Source organism: Globicephala melas, chromosome 3 (assembly GCF_963455315.2).
Source record: "Globicephala melas chromosome 3, mGloMel1.2, whole genome shotgun sequence".
Taxonomy (NCBI): Eukaryota; Metazoa; Chordata; class Mammalia; order Artiodactyla; family Delphinidae; genus Globicephala; species Globicephala melas.
The window spans coordinates 165,102,723-165,113,397 of NC_083316.1; the positions used below are offsets into that span (position 1 = coordinate 165,102,723).

The following is a 10,675-nucleotide window of genomic DNA, read 5'->3' on the forward strand; positions in this document are numbered from 1 at the left end:
CATGTTGTTGCAAATGGCATTATTTAATTCTTTTTTATGGCTGAGTAGTATTCCATTGTATTTATATATACCACATCTTCTTTATCCTTTCATCTGTTGATGGACACTTAGGTTGTTTCCATGTCTTGGCTATTGTAAATAGTGCTGCTATGAACATTGGGGTGAATGTATCTTTTTGAATTAGAGTTTTGTCTGGATATATGCCCAGTAGTGGGATTGCTGGATCATACGGTAGCTCTATTTTTAGTTTTTTGAGGATCCTCCATACTGTTCTCCATAGTGGCTGTATCAATTTACATTCCCACCAACAGTGTAGGAGGGTTCCCTTTTCTCCACACCCTCTCCAGCATTTGTTATTTGTAGACTTTTTGACATTGACATTTTTGAAGGTCATAGGCCAGTCGTTTTGTAGAACGTCCCTGTCTGGGACATTGGGGACATTGCATTTGTCTGGGGACATTGCATTTGTCTGATTTTCCTCATGAATAGATTCAGGTTAAGCATCTTTGGAAGAAATACCACAGAAGTGATGGTGTGTCCTTCTCTATGCAGTATATTAGGATTTGATTTGTCCATTTGCCCCATTCCTGGTCATTTTAACTATGATCACTTGATGAAGCATTATCTCTCTGTTTCTCTTCTGTGAAGTGACAACTTTTTCCTCTGTCATGAATGGGTATTTTATGGGTGGTTACACTGAAACTACACAAATATCCTGTTTCCTCACGGAACTTTCACTGACTATCTCATCCATTGAGGATTCTGGCCTGAATCAACTGTCCTGATATTAATAATTTTTTTTATATCTATTTAATTTATTTATTTATTTGGTTGTGCCAGGTCTTAGTTGTGGCATGCGAACTCTGTTGTAGCATGCACACGGCATGTAGTTCCCTGACCAGGGATCGAACCCAGGTCCCCTACATTGGGAGCGCAGAGTCTTAACCTCTGTGCCACCAGGGAAGTCCCTTAATAACTGCTTTAAATAGATACTGAACAGGCTGAAAAGGTTGCTTCTAACATACATGTGAATTGGGAAGAGTAACAATGAAATGCACATCCATGTAAATTTCAACCAGGCTCAGAAAGAGATACATCGGCATATGTGAAACCCCAGCACGTTCCTGCCTGGGGATAAACATGGATTATTCAAAGCTGGGGACGGGCGTGGGGGGCAGGAGGGCAGCAGGGAGGCCTGGGATGGTGGGGTCTTTGAGTAACTAGATGGGGAGACGGATAAATTCCAGAACTACTCAGGTGGTAAAACTAACAGGATGTGGACGGACCAGTTAGATTTTGAGCCTGGGGAGGAGGGTGGAGGGCGAAGCGGGGGACTTGGCAGAAGGAGATGCTGCCCTTTGAGACCCTCAACTGGGGCTGATGAGCCCTCAGGGCTGGGGATGTGAGTGTTGAAGGGCAGACAAAGACTCTCTGGGACAGCTGGACATTCCAGACCAGGGCAGGGCTGCTCCGGAGTTTCCAGTAGGCCCTTGAACTGGCAAAGGAGCTGAAGGTGGCTCCCAAGAGGCTCACGTGCGTCATGGAGTGGCCAGGAGACTAGCTCTCCTCTCCTCTGGCTCAAGCCTCAGCCTCGGATAGGGTGGAACAGAGAAGGGTCATGTGTTCTACCAATGTTCTATCAATGGTCTTAGGAATCTGGAGGAAAACAAAAGGTTATTTAAGAGATCTAATCCTCTTTTGAGACCCAGAACACATTGTTCGGTATGAGTTTTGATACAGATAAGAAGGAACATGATACTTAAAACAGATTCAAGTGATGGGGGTGTATTGGTAAACAAAGATTGCTTCTGGCACTGTAGAGTTGATAATTTGAAAGCTTAAGATATGAGGGAAATTATCAGATACATTCATTTAATGTTCTATTTTTATTTTTTATTTATTTATTTTTTGTGGTACGCGGGCCTCTCACTGCTGTGGCCTCTCCCGCAGGCCCAGCGGCCATGGCTCAGGGGCCTAGCCGCTCCGCGGCATGTGGGATCTTCCCGGACTGGGGCACAAACCCGCGTCCCCTGCATCGGCAGGCGGACTCCCAACCACTGCGCCACCAGGGAAGCCCCTAGTGCTCTATTTTTAATGTTGATATGAAACGAAGATGGCTTTCTAAAAATTTTATTTATTTTGTTTATTTTTTTTTGGCTGCGTCAGGTCTTAGTTGTGGCTCGCGGGGTCTTCATTGAGGTGTGCGGGAATTTTCTTTGCAGCAAAGGGCTCTTTTTGTTGTGGCACATGGGCTTCTCTCTGGTTGTGGTGCACGGGCTTCCTCTCTAGTTGTGGTGAGCCGGCCCCAGGGCTCTGTAATTTGCTGCACACGGGCTCTCTCGTTGAGGTGCGCGAGCTCGGTAGTTGTGGCCTGGAGGCTTAGTTGCCCTGCGGCATGTGGGATCTTAGTTCCCCGACCAGGGATCGAACCTGGAGTCCCTGCATTGTAACGTGGATTCTTTACCACTGGACCACCAGGGAAGTCCCTGAAATGGCTTTTTCATTAAAGGCTTTTACCTTCAGAACACAGTGTCTGGACTTTAAAAAGTTATTGGCACATCCCAAAGATCTGTACTGTTCTAGGGTGTGATAGCTTAGAAGTGAGTATAATTTGAACATAATGCCTTTTTAGAGTGTCAAATTCAGAACCAGGCAGATCCATCTCCTGACCCTAACCGTGGTCCTAAAGTAACTTGCTTGAGGAAATTGGATCCCAAAGATTACAGGTGGGGAATTTTGAAGTGTGTCCATATTCCATTGGAGAGCAAAGAAGCCCAACTAAAAGAATTGTGGACCAACTGACATGACAACTGTGGACTGAGCAAAACTTCTTTTTGAAAGGGCTGTCTTATCTTGAAGATTATGACTTTGGAGGCACTAAGGTGATTGGCAGGGGAAAGAATCAGGACACGTGAAATTCCTTAAAAAATTATTGACAAATAATTTTGCCTATGTTACGCATTTAAAAAAAAAACCTTTACACTTTGTGCAAAAAAAAAAAGAGAGAGAGAGAGATCAAAGATAATTGCATCTTTCCCCTTCATCCACCCAATCAAAGTGCCTTCTCCCTGTTACATACTTCCACACTAGCTGGAGAGGCTGGGACATTCTTCCAATGCTGCTCGGATATCCTTGGTCCACATGGAGTCCAAATTCACCTTTCATTCCTTTCATTCAGCAAACAAGTATTTATAGAGCACCTTCTGTGTGCCAAGCATTGTTTGAGGCTCTGGGGACCAGGCAGTGTAGAAGACAGACAGAAAAGTTCTGGCTCATATGGGACTGACATTCCAGTGAGGAACAGATAGACATGTATAAGAAGGTGATAAGTGCTAGGGAAAATAATTAGTGCAGGCCAAAGAGGTGTCTTGAGTGGAGAAAGCGTGGGAAGGTGGCCAGGGGAGCCTCATTGTGATATTTGAACAGAGATCAAAAGAGGTGAGGCAGAAGCTGTGTGGACATCTATGGGAAGAGGATTCCAGGAAGATGGAGCAGCAGGTGCAAAGGCCCTGAGGCAGAACTGTGCCTAGTGGAGCAGAAGGAGTGAGCAGGAGAGTGAGTGGGAGGAGAGAGGAAGTCAAGAGGTGATAGAAACGGGTCATGCAGGGCATTGTGGGCCACTCTAAGGATTTTAGTTCTTACATTCTGTGAGATGGGAGCCATGAGAGGGTTTGTACAGAGGAGGGATAATGCCTATGCCCCCAAACTGGTCCCTCCATCTTTCGACCTGGTTATAGTTCCACCCAGGCTGAAGCCCTGTCTTTCTCACCTCCCAAGTCTCACCTCCATCTGGCTCCCCTTCCACCTCCAGCTCCATCTCTCTCTCACATCCCCATTTTTATCTCGTTCAGTGTTTCTAGGAAAGATAGGACACAACAAATGAACACAAATACACAATACCAATAGCATTCCAATATGGTGAAAGCATCCAAGTAGGAAAAGATAAGAAACAGAGCTTCTATCTACAAAAGCAGCCATCTTTGGGACTTCCCTGGTGGTCCAGTGGGTAAGACTCCACACTCCCAATGCAGGGGGCCTGGGTTCGATCCCTGGTTGGGGAACTAGGTCCCACATGCATGCCGCAATTCAGATTCCACATGCCGCAACTAAAGATTCCATGTGCAGCAACTAAGACTCAGCGCAGCCTAAATAAATAAATATTAAAAAGAAAAAAGCAGCCATCTTTCTCCCCCAAAGAGAATAACCTTAAGGAGGAGGGTGTGGTCTGTTTCAAGAAAACTCTAAAACTTTACTAGGAGGTTAAAATAAGACTTGGATTAATTAACTGATATGTCATGTTTATGGATGAAATGACCGAATTTTATTTTATAATGTCAATTATATCTAAATTAATATACAGGTTTTGTTTTGTTTTGTTTTTTGGTTGCATTGGGTTTTAGTTGCAGCACGTGTTGAGGCATGTGGGCTTCTCTCTAGTTGTGGCGTGCAAGCTTTGTCTCTCTAGTTGTGGTGCGCAGGCTCCAGAGCACGTGGGCTCTGTATTTTGCGGCAGGCGGGCTCTCTCATTGAGGCGCGGGAGCTCAGTAGATGAGGCATGCGGGCTTGCCCCTCTGCTGTGGGATCTTAGTTCCCCAACAAGGGATCGAACCCACGTCCCCTGTATTGGAAGGCGGATTCTTAACCACTGGACCACCAGGGAAGTCCCTCTCATCAGACTTTTGAGAGCAATGCTTTAATGCAAGAAGAAAATGGAGTGACATGTTTAAAGATATTCTAGCAAAGAAAATGGGAGCCAAGGATTTTATATCCAGCAAAATTGACTTTCCATATAAAGGATATAGACTGTTATCAACATGTGAGAGCTAAGGGAAGATGGTTTGCATGAGGTCTTGAGGATTCCATTTCAGATAAACAAATGTCTAGAAAGACATGTGTTTATGACTGCAAAGAGTGTGAAACATAACATTACTTGTAAACCTAAGACCGAAGGGCACTAAACAAAGAAGGGTGATGTATGTAATGGATAAATGTTCTCTCAGTGTAGATGCAGTACAAATATATCCATATGATGGCAAAAGGGGAGAGTATACGCAAGAGATACTTTAAAACAGTTTTAGTAACATATCGATGGTAGTATTCGCATTGTTTTTTGAGACCACTGTGTGAGCAGTGTTCTTTAAAGCAAATGAATGATTCTGAGACATTGTAATTATGTTTTCATCTGTGTTCTTAAGAACCAGGATTTTTATGGAAGAAAGAAGAAACAGATAGTATTAGTATCCTATTGCTGCTGTAACAAATTACCACAAATTTAGTGGCTCAAAACATTAATTGATTATCTTACAGTCCTGGAGTTCAAAAGTCCAACATGGGTCTCACCAGGCTAAAAATCCAGGTGTCCTCAGGGTTGCATTCCTTCTGGAGTCTCTTGGGGAGAGTCCATATCCCTGACTTTTCTAGCTTCTAGAGGCCACCTGCAATCCTCAGCTGGTGGCCCCCCTTCCAGCAATCACAACACTCTCACCTCTGCTTCTGTCTTCACATCTCTTTCTCTGACTCTGACCCTCCTGCCAACAATTATAAGGACTTTTACGATGACATTGGGCCCACTGGAGAATCCAGGACAATCTCCCCATCTCAAGATTCTTAACATAATCACATCTGCAAGTCCCTTTTGCCATGTAAGGTACCATTTTCATAGGTGGCAGAGGTTTGTATATGGACATCTTTGGGGAGATGTTATTCTACCAACCAGAGAGAGGTTGAGTAAAAATCATGTAGTCCTGAAATTGAACTGGAAATATGAGAATGAATTCATAAAGTATTGTACATAATAGAATATGGACATATATATCATATGTATATGCATAAATGTACATGATAATATATTACATACACATTATAATATATTATATACAGATTATATCATGACATATAATTGTGTGTTATATTATAGGACAATATATTATATGTTCTCTCTGTATTATATATACAGATATTATATAATATATATATTCCCCTCCTTTTAGCTCTTTTTTTTTTTTTTTTTGCGGTACACGGGCCTCTCACCGCTGTGGTCTCTCCCCAGGCCCAGCGGCCATAGCTCACAGGCCCAGCCGCTCCGCAGCACGCGGGATCCTCCCGGACCAGGTCACGAACCCGTGTCCCCTGCATCGGCAGGTGGACTCCCAACAACTGTGCCACCAGGGAAGCCCCCTTTTAGCTCTTTTGACCAAGAAAGTCTAGACACATGGCCAACCCAATAGCAAATGAGCATTTCTAACACCCAAACGAATATAATTTTGCCACCAAAAAAAGCCCCCAGAGTTTCTGGCTGATGCCAGGTCTGGGACAGGAAATGTCCAAGATGTGCCTGGAACATCTGGTCATAGGAGACAGCAAGAAAACTATCAGAGTTGCTCCAAAAAGTTCCAACCAGTAGAGGCTCCCACTGGCCAGGTGGGCCCACCAGTGAGGATAAAGGATTGGAGCACAACATATTTAAATCCATAAGCTCATAACTACTTAAAGAAATAGCCAGCCTATAATTATTAGAGAAATGTAAACCAAAACTACACTGGTCAGGATGACCATCATCAAAAAGTCTACAAATAGGGTTTCCCTGGTGGCTCAGTGGTTAAGAATCCGTCTGCCAATGCAGGGGACACGACTTTGAGCCCCGGTCCAGGAAGATCCCACATGCCGCGGAGCAACCCTGCGCCACAGTTACTGAGCCTGGGCTCTAGAGCCTGAAAGTCACAACTACTGAAGCCCGTGCGCCTAGAGCCCGTGCTCGGCAATAAGAGAAGCCACCACCCACCGCAACGAAGAGTAGTCCCCCGCTCACCGCAACTAGAGAAAGCCTGTGCGCAGCAATGAAGACAAAAGGCAGCCAAAAAAGAAGTCTACAAATAATAAACTCTGGAGAGGGCGTGGAGAAAAGGGAACCCTCCTACACTGCTGGTGAGAATGTAAATTGGTGCAGCCACTATGGAGAACAGTATGGAGGTTCCTAAAAAAACTAAAAATAGGTTTATCATGTGATCCAGCAATCCTGGGAATATATCTGGAAAAGACGAAAACTCTAATTCAAAAAAGATACATGTGGGACTTCCCTGGTGGTCCAGTTGTTAAGAATCCTTCTTGCAATGCAGGGGACACCCATTCGATCCCTGGTGGGGAACTAAGATCCCACCTGCCGTGAGGCAACTAAGCCTGCACGCCACAACAACAGAGCCTGCACACCGCAACTACTGAGCCTGCGCACCACAAGGAAAGATCCCACATGCCACAACTAAGACCCAATGAAGCCAAAAAATAAAAAATAAATAAATATTAAAAGGAAAAAAACCCAAAAGATACATGCACCTCAATGTTCATAGCAGTACTATTTACAGTAGCCAAGACATGGAAGCATACTAAGTGTCCATCAGCAGATGAATGGATAAAGATGTGGTACATATATGCAATGGAATATTACTCAGCCATAAAAAAGAATGATATATTGCCATTTGCAGCAACACGGATGGACCTAGCGATTATCATACTAATTGAAATAAATTAGACAGAGAAATACAAATATTATATGATATCACATATGTGGAATCTAAAAAATAATACAAATGAACTTATTTACAAAACAGAAACAGACTCACAGACATAGAAAACAAACTTTTCTATGGAAAGGGAGGAGTGAATTAGGAGTTTGAGGTTAACAGATACACACTGCTATACATAAGATGGATAAACAACAAGGACTTACTGTATAGTACAGGGAACTATATTCAATGTCTTGTAAAAACCTGTAATGAAGAAGAATCTGGGGAATTCTCTGCTGGTCCAGTTGTTAGGACTCCACACTTTCATTGCCGAAGGTGTGGGTTCAATCCCTGGTCCGTGAACTAAGGTCCCACAAACCTTGCAGCGTGGTTAAAAAAAAAAAAAAACGACTGAGAAAGAATATATATATACTCTTCATTGTGGTGCGTGTGGGTTTGCTGTCCACCAGAAGCTAACACAATATTGTAAATCAACTATGCTTCAATCAAAAAAAGAACCAGCCTAATTTATCACTTTCAGAGGATTATGGGGGAATTAATTCACTATTTAGGTAAGTGGTCTCTAAAGGGAAAGAATCAAGCACTCCTACATGAATGTGCCACTAGGTAACCAAATGGAACCTAAGGGAAACATCTGCAAGGGAAGAATTTTAGCTAATAAACAAGGACGAAATTCGAGGAGGAGGACATCGCTATTCTGCATTCACCACCAAGTTAGTTCTCAATGGCTGCTGGCCTCATGCAAGGAGAGACAAAGAGTGTGAGCCTGATGTTGATGGGACGAACAGCACCCACAATCGGGCCAAAGGCATCAAACCCTAGTCTAATCCCAGTTCTGGAAACAACTGCAAATTTGCCTGGAAGATGAAGGACAGAGAACCATGCCAGCGTGCACCACGAGGATGGGATCAGAACCACCCAGACCGTGGGAAACAGCCTGAGTTGTGCAATCGATTTATTGCAAGGCAGGGAAGGGATAGAGGGGAACCCATGAATTAAGAGACTTAAAAGAGAAATATGTATATATATATATATATTGCATGTGCAAGACTAAACCACAGTGTCTAGAGATTCAAACTTCCATGATAAACTATTCAGAAATGCCAGGCAGTTACTATCACACAAGTCACAACAGTGGTTCCTTTGCGGAGCGAGGAGGCACTGTGATTGGGATGCAGCCTGTTGGAGGGGCTTCTGGGGTCGCTGGTGACATGCTCTTTGTTGACCTGGGTGGGGGTTAAAATGATGTTTGCCTTCCAGCTGAGCTTCTCACACTCAGCGCTATCAACATTCAGGCCAGATGATTCTTGGTTGTGGGAGAATACCCCGTACATTGCGGGATGTTTAGCAACATCCCTGGCCTCCACCCACTAGAGACCAAGGACAGCCCTTCCCCCCACTCCATCCTGACAATCAACATGTCTCCAGTTATTGCTGAATATCTCCCAAGGGACAAAATCGCCCCTGGTTGAGAACTGCCCCTTAGGAACTCCTTAAGTTATACATTTATTTTTATGTGGTTTCTTGGATCTAGCTTTCTGTGTATGTATGCATTTTTAAATTTTTTTAATTTAATTTTTATTTCATATTACAGTAGAGTCGATTTACAATGTTGTGTTAGTTTCAGGTATACAGCAAAGTGATTCAGTTATACATATACACGTATCCATTCTTTTTCAGATTCTTTTCCCATATAGTTTATTACAGAATATTGAGTAGCATTCCCTGTGCTATACAGGGTAGGTCCTTGTTGCTTATCTATTTTATACATAGTAGTGTGTATATGTTAATCCCAAACTCCTAATTTATCCCTTCCCCCCCACCTTTCCCATTTGGTAACCATAAGTTTGTTTTTGAAGACTGTGAGTCTGTTTCTGTTTTTGTTGTTGTTTTAATATTTATTTATTTATTTGGCTGAGCCTGATCTTTAGTTGTGGCACACAGAATCTTCGTTGCCGCCTGCAGGATCTTCATTGAGGACTGTGGGATTTTTTTCTTTTTTTTAATTGCGGCATGTGGGAACTTTTAGTTGTGATGTGTGGGATCTAGTTCCCTGACCAGGGATCAAACCCGGGCCCCCTGCATTGGGAGCGTGGAGTCTTGACTGCTGAACCAACAGGGAAGTCCTTGTTTCTGTTTTGTAATGCATTTTATTTTATTTAAGAAAATTTTTTAAATTCCACTATAGTTTTTATGGGGGAAACTTGACAGGATTCTACAGTTTATTGGGAAGGAAAAAAAAAAGACAGTGAAAATAGCCCAGGAATTTTGCAAAAAGTGGAGTATCAGATATTAAAATATATTCTAAAGCTACTGTAGTTAAAACAGAGTGACACTGGGACAAATAGAGAGATGAATCTTTGGAATAAAGTAACTTGCCTCCAATGGGCCACATTTTATCAGATAAAGTCTGAGTTGCTTCAGACACACCCTTCTGCCTGTCCCTCCAGCTCCCCTCCCACCAACATCTTGACTTAGTCAAAGTTCACCATATCTTCCTTTGCATGTGCATTTTCTCCTGTCTGGAGTACATTTCCTTAAGTGTCATCCCTACAGGCTGTCTCCCCAGATCCTCTACGACAATGATGTGTCCTCTTTTCTCTTCCCATAGACTCCAGCTCCCATCCCTGTTACCCCCTGACCATAAACCATAGCTTGAAAATCTGTCTCCTCCTCTCAGCTTTGAGGCCCAGGATGGCAGGGATTATGTTCCCCTCAAGGACCTGCACAGTGCCTGGAACACCGTAGGTGCTCAATAAATGCTAAATTAATAGGGGAAAAATCTGTAGATTCACTTTCGATCATAATATTTTCCAAATGGGTTAAAGAGTTCAATGTAATTTCAAATCATTCTTTAAACAAACATTTTTTAAAAATTTTATTGAGGTAGGACTTCCCTGGTGGTTAAGAATCCGCCTGCCAATGCAGGGGACACGGGTTCGAGCCCTGGTCCCGGAAGATCCCACATGCCATGGAGCAACAAAGCCTGTGCGCCACAACTACTGAGCCTGCGCTCTAGAGCCCGCGTGCCGCAACTACTAAAGCCCGCACGCCTAGAGCCCGTGCTCCGCAACAAGAGAAGCCACCGCAATGAGAAGCCGGTGCACTGCAATGAAGAATAGCCCCCACTTGCCGCAACTAGAGAAAGCTCGCGT

At 43.5% G+C, this 10,675-nt stretch overlaps 1 non-coding gene across 1 annotated transcript; it reads left to right on the plus strand.

Moving 5' to 3' along the window:
* The first annotated feature begins 1,638 nt into the window (after positions 1 to 1,638).
* LOC115865570 (small nucleolar RNA SNORA40) lies at positions 1,639 to 1,755 on the plus strand. The gene has a single exon (XR_004044353.1). It is a non-coding gene; the product is annotated as a small nucleolar RNA SNORA40 (small nucleolar RNA).
* The last annotated feature ends 8,920 nt before the right edge of the window (positions 1,756 to 10,675 follow it).